Source organism: Agelaius tricolor, unplaced genomic scaffold (genome assembly GCF_023055355.1).
Source record: "Agelaius tricolor isolate 1412-34295 unplaced genomic scaffold, bAgeTri1.0.p SCAF_10, whole genome shotgun sequence".
NCBI lineage: Eukaryota > Metazoa > Chordata > Aves > Passeriformes > Icteridae > Agelaius > Agelaius tricolor.
In genome coordinates, this window is record NW_027269270.1 from 21,898,647 (window position 1) to 21,915,148 (window position 16,502).

At 40.7% G+C, this 16,502-nt stretch overlaps 1 protein-coding gene across 1 annotated transcript in view; it reads left to right on the forward strand.

Moving 5' to 3' along the window:
* Window positions 1-5,175: 5,175 nt before the first annotated feature.
* Window positions 5,176-16,502, forward strand: part of MAP3K2 (mitogen-activated protein kinase kinase kinase 2) — a 49,340-nt gene continuing 38,013 nt past the window's right edge. Inside the window, exon 1 of the mRNA XM_071435210.1 lies at window positions 5,176-5,546. The gene's annotated coding sequence lies outside the window, so the exon portion shown is untranslated. The remainder of the gene's footprint in view (window positions 5,547-16,502) is intronic.

The following is a 16,502-nucleotide window of genomic DNA, read 5'->3' on the forward strand; positions in this document are numbered from 1 at the left end:
CCTCTTGTGCAAGGTGTATTTTGTTTATTGCAAATATTAGTTCAGGGTACTCAGCAAGAGGATTCCTGGAAGCAAATGCACTTGTTAGATAACTAACTCTAGAAGTCTAGCCCATTGCATTCAAATGAAATTATTTAGTTTATTAACACTTTGTTTCAACATCCTTAACATCATTCTGGAAAAGAAGGTTAAACATGAATAAGCTTGAGACTTGTGGAACTTACTTAATGTTTGACTGTGAATTTCTATAGTACATGTGCACTGTGGCTTTAAAGTGAAATGGAAGTGAATTGATTACTTTTATAATATCTCAGAAACGTTCACTGAAATATTTGAGTACAAACTTGGAAATCATCAATTTTTAATCTTGCAAATTTCCTCTTTAACTATGCTATAGTGTGAATATTCATAAAGAGGGGAAGTTTATATGTAATGATGGTGAAATTAATCATTCACCTCAGGAAATTATGAGGACATTAAAAAGGCGAGCATTCTCCTGTGTGGGAGACAGGTTCAGTCTGCAGTTAATAAATTCCTTCACAAGTAAAACTATAACAAACCTTTCTGCTTGTGCTGAATACAATTTGACCTTGTCTTCTTCAACCTTCAGCAAAGCAATGGATGTACTAAGAAGATGTATATTAGTTCTTTAGAAGAGGCTGTGTGTGCTTTTTCTTTTTAACTGGCAGGAAGTTGAAATGGCAGCATTTGTGGAGCTGTAATGTGCTCAGCTTAGTGCAATAGGAGAATATACTCAGAATACTCTAAGGGTAAATCTGGTTTAAAAATATAGAAAATACATCCTTGGAAGGAGAAGGGGACACATCAGTGTTGTCTGCTTTTCTTTGCCTTTTTTTTCCCCCAGTAATAATACTAAGGTTATCTCATGAGCTGAGGCTTACTGTGCATAATACTAACATTTTAATCACAATTGTTTAGATATTAGGATAAGAACTCCCTTGCTGCAGTGGTTTTGCAGTAATCACAGCCTTTCCTTTATTGTTTGGTTTTTTTTTTTTTTTAATTTGTATTTTTTGAGGGGTTTACTTTGTTTTTGTGTTTTTCGTCTTGCACCATGGATTACATGAAGCGTTTAATTCTCAGAACAGAGGTTTTATTTTGTTCTTGCCTCTTTGGTCCATATTTATGTAGATTAAAATGATTTGAAAAGTTTTGCGGCACCTTGCAGAAACGCAGTGTTGTGTCAGCTGGCAGCAAGACTGTTTCAGGTTTCTGCTGTAGTGCTGCAGATAATATCAACTGTAGCAACGCTCTTCCTATGCCAACAGCCCTTGATCAAAGGGCATTGAGAGGTTAAAAGAAATGGGTGTGGTAGCAAAAACATCCTTGACCTTAAGATTGGGGTATCTGGAGTTCAGAGAACAGGACTTTATTTGATTTGATTTATTTTACAAGGGAGGTGAAAGCAACTGTGAGAAAAGGGCTAAGGAATCTCAGAAAGAATCAAGATTTACTGACCAAACTCTGAAATGTAAACATTTGCTGCCCTGTATAATTGTAATAAGCAAAGAGAAGAATGTTAGAATGACAGTTACATTTACCATTCTGTTAGAAATTTCTTTTTGGTTGCTTTAGGATTTACCTCTGGCTAAGCCTCTGCCTATTCTGCCTATTCCTTATCAGATATTCATTTGATGGATGAATAGGTGCTTACCAACTGCTACAATACACCACTATCTGGTGTTATATCTGAATATGTGTCATAGAACTTTACATTTGTGACAGCAGTGTAATTCAGTGAAGGGGAACTTCTGTCAGTTTCTGTCAACTGCACTTGCCTTACATTGTACAGATACTCTTTGTATCTGTACTCTTAAGCAGAATATTGTTCATTCCGGGTATTTATTTAGCATAAAGTGAAGTCTGATTATTCTGTGGGTTTACTTAGTGTAAAATGAAGTCTATCTTGTAAAATCTTCATTCTTTAAAGATTAACAGTTGTCATGTTTGCTAAAGGGAGATCAGTCTGTGCAGTGTCATTCTGCAGTAAGGTCCCTTGTCTGCTTTAAGATGTAAATGAGCTAATAGGATGCAAGCATTGCTTGTTACAAGCATTTATGGCTGTGTTTAGTCTTCTGAACAGCCACACAGCATATCCCCTAAATCTTTAAGAAAGTGTGCTCTTTGCAAGATAGTGTAATTTAATATACTTCTAATCAGCATCTCCCAGTTTCTCCTTGCCATCTCAAATAGCAGCCTTGTGTTAAATGGCTGAGTGCTGCAGGTGTTAGGGGAATTGTGCTATTAGTAAAGTCAACAGTGTCTGCATTCTGGGTTACTGAATATGGCTGAGTCCTAAAGGTAAATGGGTTGCTTCATAAACTGCAGTGATGGGGTTGGAGCAGACAAACCTATCAGTACTGCTGCCCAAGATCACTTAGTGTATATTACATTTCTATAAATCTTCTAGCAGTGGTTTAGGACTGTCCTCCCCAAGATATTTGCTCTTCCTTCTTTTCTCATCAGCCCTACAGTGATGGTGCATTTGGATTGAGTGCAAGTACTGAGATGCAGGCACTTGTTTCCCTCTGTCACGGGAAGGCAGAGGAGCATAGCACACATGACTAGCAAAGGTTTGAAATAATACTGCTATTTCCTTAATGCATGTGAGCTGGATTTAAGCTTATAAACAGACTGTTGGCCCTCCTGCTGGTGAGGAAAGACTCTGGATCATGTTATAACATCCTGGCATCTCAAGCTTTACCCTACTGCAGTTCCCAGAACAAGCCATTTTGACTTCTGTTACCTGCTTTGTCTCCAGCAGCTTGTTCCTTTGTCAGTTAACCCCTCATTTGATTAAATATATATTAAATTAATCACTAACCCTTTTCTGGATGCCATTCAAAATGTGGTAACACGGTGCCATCTATAGGAAGGAGTGGTGGGAGGCAAAGAAACATGGGAGAAAAAGGAGAATGATTGCATGGCTCTGAAAAGGGGCTGGTTTGTTCCTTTTTAAAGTGTTTAGAAGCTGTGGCTCCGGTGTCAACTAATACAGGCACTTGTTAGCCTGAAGCAATACATGTAGGAGGTGAGAACCTCTCATTGCAATGAGGTATTGATTCTGGAATTCAGGGAAAGCCATTCTGCCAGATTTCAGTCAATTGCCTGAGTACACTGTTCTGAGATGTGCTTACTCTATGATTTCCACCCCCACACCTCCCAACTTCTGTCACCTGTACAGGGTCTGAACTGAATGGATAAGTAACTGATATACTTTATTTCAACTCCTGTCAGCTATTTTTTACTGTTATTTTCCATATCAGCAACTAGACTATTCCTGTAAGATTTATTTTGCATGACACATGATCCCAGAACCATGCCCCTGGGTTTTGGCTGAGCTCACTGTGAGCCAGTGTCATAACTGCTGGTCCTTGATGTTGATAGGTACTTTTTATCTCAGAGTCAGTATTTAGTTGTTTATCCTGTTCCTGGTACTGAAGATGCTCTGATTTCAGGATTATGGCATGGTCACACTGATGCCTGTCAGGATGTACATCACCTCTGCCAGGCACACTCAGGATGCTGCTCTGTGCTGGGCAGGCTTTGTGCAGCAATACAGAGCATCACACAGGCAGAGGAACGTGGGATGATCTTCCACAATTCTTGCTGGCTTCTTCTGTAGTGAAACAACTTTGACTTCAAAACCTACCATTTGCTAAGCCCTCCTCCATCAGTTAAATCCAGTTACAAGATGCTAAAGCTGACAAATGGCAATGAAATGGAACATTAAGGCAAGGGAAACACTGGATGTGTTTTCAAAGCTGTGTAAGCAGCTGTGGCTCATTGATTTTGCTTGATGGTGCAGGAGCATCACACATCAGCATTTTCTTGGCTGTTTCCCCATCGTTTGGCAGAAAAGGTCACCTTTTTAACTTCCTCATTAAAGACTCTTGATCATGACAAGCGTCTTGTGAACACCACTGACAATTTCCCCAATTCTGGAGCAAAGTGTCTTAGCTTTGAGATGACTATGTCTCCTGCATGATGGCTCTGGAATCAGTGAGTCAGTGCCTTGTGCCTTTCTTGGATGTGTTTCACCAGATGCTCTTTAGCACTGTCTTCTTCAGTGCCTTTTAAAAAATATGATGGTATTTTATTTTATCATTCTCTGCAGCCTATTTTGGTTGAAGATCTCAAAATAATCAGATTATGGACCTGAATGGGCAATTACTTAGTTTCATATGTTGTTCCCACTGGAAATTGACACGTAATACTTGAACAGAAGTTTAAGATTTATTTCAGAGGTTTGTTAAGGGTGACCCAAAAGTAGCCCCCCAACCCTTGTTTTGGGTAGATTTTGAGAGGTTGTCCTGGATTTGCAAACCTCTTATCTCTTACATGTTAAATACCTCTTAGCACATGCCCAGAAAGCAGCATGTGAGCAGCAGCAGAGTCAGGTGCCCCAGCACAGGTCACTGCTGTCTCTGTGTGAACACACCGGGCCTGGCAGTGTCTCAAAGGGCGCCGCTAAACACGCACAGCTCATTTGTGCATCCCACACACAATGGCTCATGCCTCTGAGGTTACTGTTAAATCTGTACAAAACTAATTACAGTGCCCTGCTATTATTTACCGTCATCGGCTACTAAAGACCGCAAGGGTATCTGTAATAGCTGCCCTGCTACGTATCAGGGACTGCTTCCTCGCTGATTAATTGAGGGTAGCATCCTTCTTCCCTGCATGCAAGGACTTCCTGCGGGAAGCAGGTGCCTCCTGCGGAGCGCGGCCAGTCTGTGCCGGGAGCAATGGGCGCCCTGAAGGTGGCAGAGCGCCCTTCTAACTTGTCCTAAAAGCGCGCTCAGTCCCCGTGAGAGGCAAGTCAAGGCAGCGCTGGCTGCGCTCGGGGCCCGGCAGGGGCGGGGGATTTGTTGCAGTGAGCAATGGCAATGGCTCTACCGCGCTGCACCTTCCCGTCCTGCCCTCGCACGGCGGAACGGCTCTAGGCCGGGCTTCTCTGGGGCTCGCCAGTCCGGCAGCGGCAGGAGCCGCGCGGCCCCGCTGCCCTCAGCCCGCGGAGGGTCCCGGGCGGGACTCGAACCCCGGGCACGTCCCGGCGCGCACGCGCCCCCGGAGCCCCCGGGCGCGCGCCGCCCCCTCGTCGTGACGCCGCCGCGCGGTGACGCCTCGCGCTCCCTCCCCGTCACGGGGCCCGGCGCGCGCGGGGCGGAGCTCGCGGGCGGCAGCAGCGGCAGCCGCGGCGCTTCACGCCCGACGGGACCCCCGGCCCGGCCCGGCCCGGCCGCGCCGCGGCCGCAGCGCCCCGAGGCACCTGCCCCGCTCCTCGCCGCCTGCCGAGTCGCATCGCTCCTTCCGCGCCGGCCTCGGCGCCGCCTGTCACCGTCCCCGCCGTGCTCCGGCGCGGGCAGGCCCCGGGCCCCTTCCCCCCCTCCCCCGGGGGGGTGGGCTCCGCTCCGGAATCCTGGCCGCTCCCTCCGCGCCGCCCGCCCAGCCGGGGCTGCTCCCGCCGCCGCCGGGAAGCGCGGGGGGTCCCCGGCGGCCGCCCGGCCTCCGCCGTGACATAGGTCGGTGCGCGGGGAGGGGGCGGGCGGGGGGCGGCCCCAGTGCGGGGGAACCCCGGGGCGGGTTTGCCCGGGCGCCTTGCGGGGCCCCGGGGCGGGCCCGGCGTCCCGGAGGTGCCCGGGCCGGGGGCAGCACGGAGCCGGCCCGGGGGCAGCACGGAGCCGGCCCGGTGCAGGTGGAGCTTCGCGGCGGTGTAGTTGTTTGCGGTGCCGGGAGACACACGCTAGTGTTGCTTGCTTACATTACCGCTGCAGTGTTTTAAGTGTTTTATGTGTCTGCCGAGTATTTCTGTGTCACCCTGAACCTTGCCGTGATTGCTCGCTGATGCTGCTGTGGTTTCTCGTCTTTGAATTGCTCTGCAGTGGTAGTGCTGTGAATTGGGTATGTAGGTCAAATTCTGCGAGATGTTTTTGTCAGGGGAAAAAGTGAATGTTGGATTATTTATTCCCGTGTTGCTTTTGAAGTGCATTGCAGCACCCACGAGGTTGGGAGGGGTTTTTTGCCTTTTTTTTTTCCCCCTTGGTTGCTCTTACTTCATAAATCTCCTTTTAGTTTTTGGCCGTGGCATTACTGAAGATCAAAGCGCTAAATTAGCTGAGAGCTTCTAAGCTGCATTGTATCATGCAGTGTTCTCTAAGAGGGTGGTAAAAGATAATAGAAGCCTGCCTTGAAATAAGGGGGATTTCTAGTCCGCGCAGAAAATGTCTCTCAACTACAACGTTTCTTTTCTTAAACAATGCAGCACGTTGCAGAGCGTTGGAGGCCTTCGGAATTGTACTGCTGTGTATATGGCAGAGATGTGTTAGCAGGGTGAATGGCTACAGGCCTGTCATGCACAGCATCTTGGGTTCTCTCGTGGCAGAGCACTCACTAACAAAATAGCCTAGAAAGTATTGTTTCCTGTGGAATTCCTTGTGGATATTTTTAAGGGAAGGGACATTGATGCGCTTTTTTTGATATTTTTTTCCTGCTTTCACCTGTACCTTTCCTTACAGTGACTCTGTAAATAAGTGATTTTCTCTGAAATCTATTTTAAAATCAGAACTTGCTATAATTCCTGTTTCCTTTACACTACGTGTTCTATCATGACTGCCACCAATACATATTGAACTCAGATTTGATTCAGGTAGAAAGCTGTATATAATTAATTTGATTTTTTTTCCCCCAAGGTTTTAGCGTATGTTGATAAAGCAGAACAGGAAGATAACATTTGTCGGATTGACTCATTGCTTGAGAAGAAAAATTTGTGTAGAGTTTGCCTTGATGAATTCTGTGTTGGTGTTTGAACAGGTGGTTTACCTGGCACTAATAGAAGAGTAAGGTGAAGAAAACAGAAGTTTTTGCATTGCTTGCCTTGGCTTGCTGAGATTTCTGAACTGTCAGAGAATCTTTTTTTTCCAAGATAGCTTGGTAATCTTAGGAGTTTTGTAGTAAATGTTATTAGGTAGAGAGCTGTGACAGAATTTAGTCATGTGGTGAAATGAGCATTATGTTTTTGTTTAATATCAGTAGGCAAGCTTTTTTGTGTTGTTTCTGCTTTATGTTGATAAAACTAATTTATGGTAAAAATGAATAAACGTTCAATTTTTTTTCAGTGGTTCTTTGCTATGAATGCTGGGAAAGCCAGTCAGTGCACAGGCTTGTGGAATTTAAAGCCTAGTGATTCTAAATGCTGGAGAGATTGTTTTATTATAGTTTGCTCTGGAGAAAGCAAGCAAGTTGGTCAAGCTGTAACTTTAGTCCACAGTTACAGTTTTTACGTCACATTTTTTCCTGATCATTTCCTAGAAGTTGTTCATATTTGGGTACAAATCAGAATGACGAGGTTTGTCATTAATAATAAGTATTTCCGAGGAACTATGGAGAAAAAAGCTTTGAAATCTCGGCAGTCTAAAGTTCTATATTTTTTTCTTTCATATTAAAGGTAGGCTGACTTTTTACCTCAGCAAACTTAAGTGAGAAGTAATGAGTAATCTGGTTTTGTGAGAAGTTGTTCAGTGGCTCTCTAACTGGGCATCCTCTGAACTTAAAAGTAATGTTTTCTTATAAAATGCAGCCTGAGAATGATAATAGATTGATTTCCTTCATTTGTTCCCCCTCTTCCACAACACACAGGCAATGGTGTTCTGATCTGTGGAGAGGCACCCATTTAGTTTGGAGTAATGAACATACTTTCTAGTAATATCTTCTTAGATGCTAACAATATCCTTTGTTTAGACTTTTTGGAGAAAAAGAAATGAGTGATGAAAATTTGACTGATTGATGTATTTAAGTAGATCTTAAATACATTTGCAGAAAATGTCATGTGTTTTCATATACATGACAAGCTAATGTAAATATGTATATTGCCTAGTGATTCTAGGTTTATCTAATTAGGCAAACTATTAGATTTGCTGTCCTGAAAGTTCAATTTCTAAATGCAAGCTTTTAGAATTCTCAAGTAGAATTGACACAGTATTAAACTAAAAAAAGAAAAAAATCCATAAATTCTGTTAAACACACTGATTTTTCTGTGAGAAGAAAGAAAAATCTCTTTAGGAAGAATGCTTCTTTTGCTATTTTAATATTTTGTGTTTTGTAGTGCTAAGGTCAAAATAGATCATGCGTGCTATAATTGCACACAGCTTGTAGAATAACATTGGAAACATGGGAACGTGTTCAGAATACAGCATGTTATGCGTGATTCACTTCTCACTTCTGGATCTTGGCATGACATCTTGATTTAATAATATGACAAATGAAGTTTATGGCTCTATGTAAACCCATTTTCTTAGACTAACCATACTTATTTGCAGGGTTTTCTGGGATGTTTTAATATATTCATCTTAAATGTAATCTTCTAGAAGCAGCAGGAATATTGGTGACAATGAGAAAAGGAAAGATGGAGTTCTGTGTTGTGATATTACAGGGATTCTCCTGGGAAATGGGAACCACTGCTATATATACTTGACCCACAAATGCACATGTGGCACAGTTTAGGGTCCATCTTGATGAGGTTATTTGAAGTTGGACTTACTTGAGCAGGACCAAAGCAGAAGTGTCTACATGTTCCTTTAAAAACTGGCAGTTGGGAATTGGTAATGCAGGGAGTCCTGTAGAGACGTGTCTTTGTCCCATCTGTTTGTGAAGTCTTACTTATGTGTACTTCTCTATCTCAAATTATTGCATCTTTTTTAAGATATACCAGCATACTTTCACTCAATTTTCATGTGAGAGGGAAATAATTTTCTTTAAGCTGAAGTATTTTTTCTTTGCTGTAACTTTGTTTTCAGCCATTTTTTTCTTTGAATCCTTCACAATATCTTTCTCACTTGCTTCTCTTCCTGTATTTTCAGTCATCATTTGTGGATTATCTGCAGCAGTAAAAGATGCTGCTTTTTTTTTTCCTGAGATGATTTGTGCCAAGCACATGAACAATCTGACAACAGCAATGCAATAAAATTCACATGCTTCTGATGTTTATATTGGAAAGACTGTACTTTTGAAGCTCAGGTTTGATAGCACTGATGAACATTTCTGATTTGGATGATGGATGTGTAAGAAAGGAAGGGATTTCATTTCTCAGCCCCCACCAGAGACAGAAGGAAATATGCTGAAATCATGTGTGACAGACATTTGTCTGATCTTCTCTTAAAAAACTCAGAAGAGGGGAATACCACACCTCTTCACTGGTCTATTTATAGCTGGTACATATGACTATCACTGTTGTTAGGAGGCTTTTCTTAACATTTAACTCTGTCTTGGTGCTAGTTAAGCCATTTAATTCTCATCCAAATATTAATACTCATGCAGGATAATGGTTTCTGTGCTCTTTTCACCAAGTCTTCATACCTGAAGACTCTTCTTCTGTCTCCTTTTATTTTAGACTTTTCTTTACTAAACTGTCCAAACAGGATTTTTGTTCTTCAGTCTCCCTGTGCACTGATTTGTCTGTATCTTTTTCAAAGTTCTACAGACAGTTTTTGAGCAACAGAATAATTAAGTTACTCTGCAAGTAGCAGAAGTAACCTAGTGGCCTTATTAAAATGTCATTCTAGGGTGTGTGCATGCAGGTTTGGCTGGGTTTTGTTTTTGTTTTGTTGTTGGGGCATTTTTCTTTTCTTGCCAACAGCATCAGGTTCCTGGCTCCTGCATTTGCTAACACAGGAGCTCATACTAGTGTTTGTTCTATCAGCTATCTCTTTCTTCAGTATAACTCCAATATATGAATTGGAGTTATCTTTTCAAGGAATAGAACTGTATTGAATTCAGTCTTTATTTTGGGTTCGTTTTCTTCTGTTTAGCATTTTTAGACTTAGCGGAGTATGCACTTGCTGCTCTTGCATCTCTCTTTCCCAGCACGTGCAATCCCTGTGGCTTTTGAACATAAGCCTGCTCTACAACAGGAAATTTGGATTGAGGACAAGTTCTCCTAGGGCTAGATGCAGTTTCTGTTGGCACAAGTGTGTCTTCACTGGTCTGTTTTGTACATGTGCTGTCTTTTGGAGTGAATTATATTGCTGAGGTAACGTCTCTTAATGCAACTGTACCTGAACAAGCCTTTTGCCATTCTTGAGATGTCATATGGTCCAGTGATGTAGCAGAAGAAATTTTAATCCTATAGGCATGCTTTATTGGAAGAATTGCAGAGTCAGCTATGGAACAGATGTGTTCAGCATGTTCCCTGGTTTTACTCCATTTTATCAGACTTATGTAAATGCTTTTATCCATAATTTTTGAGGCTAGATCACAGATGGGACAAATTTTGTAATTCTTTCAACAGTGTGTTCTTCACAAAAGTTTAAATGGACACCAATAACGATTACTAGTAAAGACCCTTTTTAGTTTCTTGCAGGAAGAAGTATTCAAGCAGTCAATGTTGAGTGCATCTCACCTGTCCTTAAAATTATTTTAAAATAATTTAGACAAGAAGTCTGTAAATGTTAACAGTTTAAATGCCATGTTACTGGAAGTAACTATAGTCTCATCTTTGAACAAACATTTGAAAACTGGAAAAATCTGGATCAAGCTGTTTGAATTTATAATAATTTTTTAAAAAGAGAATAGAGAGCTAAGACACTGACACAAGCAGAAGTTAAACTTCTAAAGAAAAACTAAAAGAAATATAACATTCTATTGAAGAGCGTGAGATTTGTCATCCTAAATATCTTATTAATGCAGCAGTTGAAAACTGGTAAAGTTCAACCTGTATTTAATTGTTGTTTTGTCACACTGACTATGTGTGTTTTTAGCAGTGCCACAATTTTTGTAACTCCAGCATAAGACTTTGTTGTAAAAATAAAATTCAATTTGAATAGCAAATCCCCATGGGAATTGTGGGGTTTTTTTTCCATAATGGCTTGATGATAACTGTCTTGATGTAAAGTTGGGTTTAAAAAAGCGTTTTTTGTCCTGCTGGTAGCAGTAAGCACAGTAACTTCAGGCAGGGATGACGTGGATAATGTAATGACTTCTTAATGGCTGGCCTAATGAATGCCTTGCTGCAGCAAGTTCCTTCATGGAATATCTGTTATGCTTCTGTGTTTGTGATACTGGCACTATTATGAATACTGAATGAGACTTTTAAAAACAAATTTATATGTTATTGGTGAACTGTCTGGCAAGTTTTAGGTAAAATCTTAATCTGTCATAGAATCAAACAAAAGAAAATCCAGTATTCATATCTCAATGATGAGTATGAATGAATGCTTATGGAAGAGTGTGAACAGTGTTATATTCTTAGTGTTACATTCAAGCATTCTTAGCTTGAATATTCTTTCAATCCCTAAGTATTTTTAGTAAAGGTTGATTCTAAATCTGGAATAGTTTTTGCGTAGTAGCTAGTAATGTTTGGATTTTTTTCTCAGCCTTTTTTTGCATGTAGCTAAATAAATGTCTGGCATCCAAATATCCTTTTGCAAGAAATTCTATAGGAATGTTCGTGGTTCTAGTAAAAACTACTCTTTTTTTAAACTTTCAAAACATTTTTACTGAATTCCTTTGGTGCCACCTTTCTTTTGGAGGAGAGTGGACATTGTCTGTGTGTTATCACAATACAGCTCTCTGTTCATTGTACAATATTGTAGCCCTTTATCACTTTCTCTCCGCACCTAAATGTTATTGAAACAGTTCTAATTTGCCTGTTTCTTTTCCCCTGTAGAACAAAAGCATTCTATGCTTTTGATTGTACCTTCTCCTACTTTGCTACATCCTCTTCTGGAGCTGAAGGTCCCAGGAATGCTAATGGTGTTCAAAATGTAAAGTCAGTGATATGTTTCACACTTTTTGTTCACAATTCCTTACACTAGCTTTTTTTCTGAGTGCTGGCAGTATTCAGTGCAAAGCCCATTGGTTTCTCATGTACAAAGTTGGAACCATTGCTCTCCTTCCTACCTTCCACTCAACTTGGACTTTCATTCGCCAGTGCTGGTAATTACCTGCTTTATTGCTCAGTCCTCTCTCTGATAAAGACCACCACCTCTACTGTTGTCAGTCCTCTCCTTGCTCTCCCAAATAATAGGAGTTTCAGAAAGCTCCTGTTTCTTGGGTAATCTAGAATATATTGAACACACACAGTTGTGGAGGCCCACTGGTATCCTCCTTCCTTGTGAAAACAACTGTCTGTCCTATGTCTTCTATATTGTAACCATTTATTCATGCAAGGGTAGATCTTCTTTCTTATGCTGTGACTGCAAGAAGGCCTTTGGCAAGACTTCTCCAGCACCATAAATCCAAGTAGACCATGATACTGAGTGAGATCAGTTCTTTATACACATACACAGAGAGCACCAAGATTTGAAAGTGAGGATCTCTTTTTGGAGAGCCATATCTGCTCCTCCCTGATCTATCACAATTATGCATATGTCCATTATTTGTAGTTTGTTATATGTCCCACTTAATATTGTGTAATTTCTTGAAATCCCTGCATTATGCATGTCATCTTTTTAAAAAGATCCAGATCTGTGCAGTGGCCAAGAGGGTTGATTCCAGCACGAGTTCTTGCTCTATTCTTTGTGCTGGCATTGATACTGTAGAAATGTGAAACCAGTTAGATAGGCCGATTATTAATTAAAATGTAAAATCTTTTCAGCTGGATCATCTGTTGGCTCCAGATCTCCTGCTTGTCATTAAGGTTCAGCTGGACAGCAGCAGTTAGTGCAGACAAGCAGCACTACTCTCTTGACACAAATGCAACCTTAGCAGTGGAACAGTTTTCTTAAAGTTGATAGATAGAAATGGGCACAGGCATAGTAATCCTTTCTCTAGAACTGTAGTTAGTTTTCCTTATTAGCTCTATTTATGAAGGTTTTTACATTTTTATCACTTGAGGGAAAAGTACAATAATGAAGCATCATAGCCCTCATCATTTGGTACCCACTGCTAAGGGCTGTGCTAGTGCAGGTGTGAGAAGGAAACCTGATGATAATATGTTGTCTTCGTGTCTTTGCATTTCATGCTGGGGTGTTTTGGCAAACCTAGGTTTCTATTTTTACATTTTGGTTTAAATGTTATTAGGAGGGTTTGGGTTGAATTATGATTTTTTTTTTTTTGATTCACAGGGAGCTAAAGATCAAAGTGTAAAGTGATGAAGAGTTTGTGCACTTGACTGCTTAGCACTCTTAGTGTTTTAGCCTCTGTGATTCATCCAGTTTAAATCACAGTGCCTACTGCATATGGGTAAAAACGTATAAATTTGTCCATTTCGACCTGCGCAGCAAGACCTGCTTGCTACAAAAATGCTGCACAGTCACGTAAAAGAATATTTGGATTTTGCATATGATGTGTTAGCTGTGCATGTGCACATGGTTTTTACTGTTTCCATTAGTGTATAATCATTACACACCTTTCTTCTTGGTGGTGTTACTGAGCTCTCTGTACAGTTCCAAGTGTGAGAGGTCTGAGTCTGTCTGTACCTGGGACACCCTGGTTCAATTCATTGCTATTTGTTATTGCATGTTTTATTCTTGAATTAGAGATGGATTCAGGGGTGTTTTTTCTATGCTGTGTTGGAAATCTGTATGGCTCATCAATGTCTCATCTACTTAAATATTCCATGCTAGCATATTATGAGGGGTTTTTTGCATTTTATACTTGTTTTGAGGATAGAAAAAAATGAAGGAACAGTCTGATTGAATGTAAAAAGCTAATTTGAATTACGATGAGAAGAGCACGTGGGGTACTTAATGAGGAAGAATTGAGTATGAGCCAGGAAATGCATTTTAGGCAGAAGCTTCAGGTGCTGGTGCGTCACTGGAGTGGGAAAACATTTCAGCAAGGCAGCAGAAGATGAGAAAAATCATAGTTGTACTACTGTACTCTGTATTTCCTCAATGTATCACTGCCTTGAGTAGTGAGCAGGAAGAACTGTGCTTTGAGGAACAACTGTGCTTTGAGGAATGAGTAAGATAGTGTATAACAAAGGCTGTTCACTGAAGACAATTTCTCCTTTATGTCTTGAAAAATTTGAAGATGGAGAGTAATTGAGACTGAGCTGTCTTCATGCTGGAGACGCAGAAATGTTCTTGGAGACTTAGATTCTGTTCTTCCTGGCGTCACAGCAAAATGCCAGGTGGATCATATTGATCAAAAAGGCTCATATGTATCCTTGTGTTAATTTTTTTTGGTACTTGATTTGAAATGGTGATGTGATTTGCAGCCATGATTTAAACTCTCAACTGCTGCAAATTTGAAATAGTTGAGTTTTGCTCTGAATGGAGGATTCTGTCCTCCATTCTGTCCTCCAAATATGACTGTTAGACTGAAGAAAAACAAAGCTTTGCAGTTTCAGTACCTGAAGGTAGGTATTAAAACTAGGTGTAGAAAAGGAGAGTGGGGTTATTTGTCTGGCTTATTTCCCAAAATGCTTGTATTTCAACCCATCACAGTCACAAAACTGGAAGGTTAAGTGAAAAGGATAGAACTAGTTACTGGAGTTTGAGTAGGTGCTTTCTTCTGTATGTCCTCAAAAGCCATATCTGACTGAAGATTTGTGTGTAATCACTCTTGTACATTAATTGAAATGCTGCAGTTGTTTGCAATACTCAGTAACTGCTGCAAGACTGCATTTTTTCTAATGTACTTTATTTTTGCTCATAGAATATTGCTGATACAAGTGGTTTGTGATAGGTTTACTCTTTTAGTGAGTGGTTACTCTTAAAATCCATTTATTTGTCACTGGTTGTAGCATGGTCTTCCATTCTTAGAGTAGTGAAGGTTGCAGGAATCATCAGTACTGGTAGTGCTGGTAGGATTGAGTTTGTACTGTGTACATTTAGTTCTTTGGCTGAACTGGTGATCTTGAGTGCTGTCACGAGGATGAGAGCTAAACTGTATTCTTTTAGGGTGTGTGCTGTTAATTCTCTGTTGGAAAAAAACCCCTCCAAACAGTTGTCTTCCTGTGGGACCTTGGATAGAGCACAAGCAGTTACATTTGTAGTGAGGGATGGTTTTCATTGTAACACCTTTAGCCCTTCTTCACAAGTATTTTGACGTGTTAGTCTAAAGTTTGGAGAAAAATAAATATTGGTGCCCTTCGTGACAGCTTCAGCCTAAGGGCTCCAAGTGGCAGTGCTAAGTGCTGAGCCAAGAGCACCACTTGAGATTTTTGGAAGGAGACACAAGCACCTAAGTCTACCTAATATTCACTCACTGTAGTGCATGTTTCATGGGATTCTAGAATCTAAAAATTTCATACTTATTTTGTTTGAGACACCTTCTATGCAGCTGCTACTCAGTTAATGTAAGATAGTAAATTAGGATAAAGTTACAAACATCAGAGAAGTGTTTTATTGTGTGTGTGTTTGTCAACACTCCAATGTTATCTTATTATATTGAGTTAGCCTTAATACAGTAATGCAACTATGATTTTATGATGTGAATAGCCCACTAATGGTAAGGAACGTTTGTGTTGTGGTGCTGGGGCTTTCCACCATGATGGTTGTGATAAATTTCCAAGATGTCAGAGTGCTCTGGAGGCAGTGATGCAGTTATGTGTAGCCCAGTGAGCTGTGTCTTTTTGACACATCTTTGTGAGAAAATCTGGTCCTGGATAAGAGAGGAGATTGAGCAGTCAATTTGCAGCCAGTATGTTCTGTTGTGAAATTGGTAGCACTAACATACTTTGCAAGGTGTCGCTGTGGTGCCTGTCTGTAAGTTTCAGCTGCTGTGACCCTTCCTCAATTTGACATTTTTAAGTTTAAAAATCATGAACAGATCTTAAGAAAGCATCATGACTTTCAAGGAAGATTTGCTTGATGTATCAGCAAAGTAATTGTTCAGTTAGGTTGAGGAATGAGCTGTCAAGTGCTTTGGCTGCTGCCGAGGCAATGACAGATACAGGAAATAGAGATGTTCTGTAAAACTCGAATTAGGTGAGGAAAGAGATCTTGTTGAGGAAAGTAGATGTTTTTCTGTTTGAGGCCAATTACAGTCTTATCTTTTTGGTGTACTTGAAATGGAGTAGGCCTACGAAGGGTAGCTAATAGAGGCTCTTGATACTACTTGGAAAGAAGAGGTTCATTCAAAGCAGGAAACTTGCATTTGAGTGTTTTGAAACTCTCTAAATATGCTTATCTCTCCCTGTCAACTGTAAAGGAAGTGTAGAGAGATTAGCTTTCGTAGACTCTGGTTATTCTTTGTGAATATTGCTGTAAGTGTTAAGATATTTATCTCAAATGCCTAATTTCGGTATAAACTCATCTTGAACTGCTGCTTTCCATTTTTTATGAGAACAGTTTTTAAAAACTCTGTCCTTACATTCTCAAACCTTCTAGCACATTGTAAGTTTTTCAAGTCAACATCATAGTTCATCAAGCTGATAAATGTTACATGACTCTGTCAAATTACAGTTTATTGAACAGCAGGAACTAAAGATTTAATCTGAATGAAATTGTGCTATTGTCACTGGGCACATTGGATCCTTCAGTTAATTCTGAAATCTGGCTCCCTAGGTAATTTGAGTGAGAGCTGCATTTAAGGTG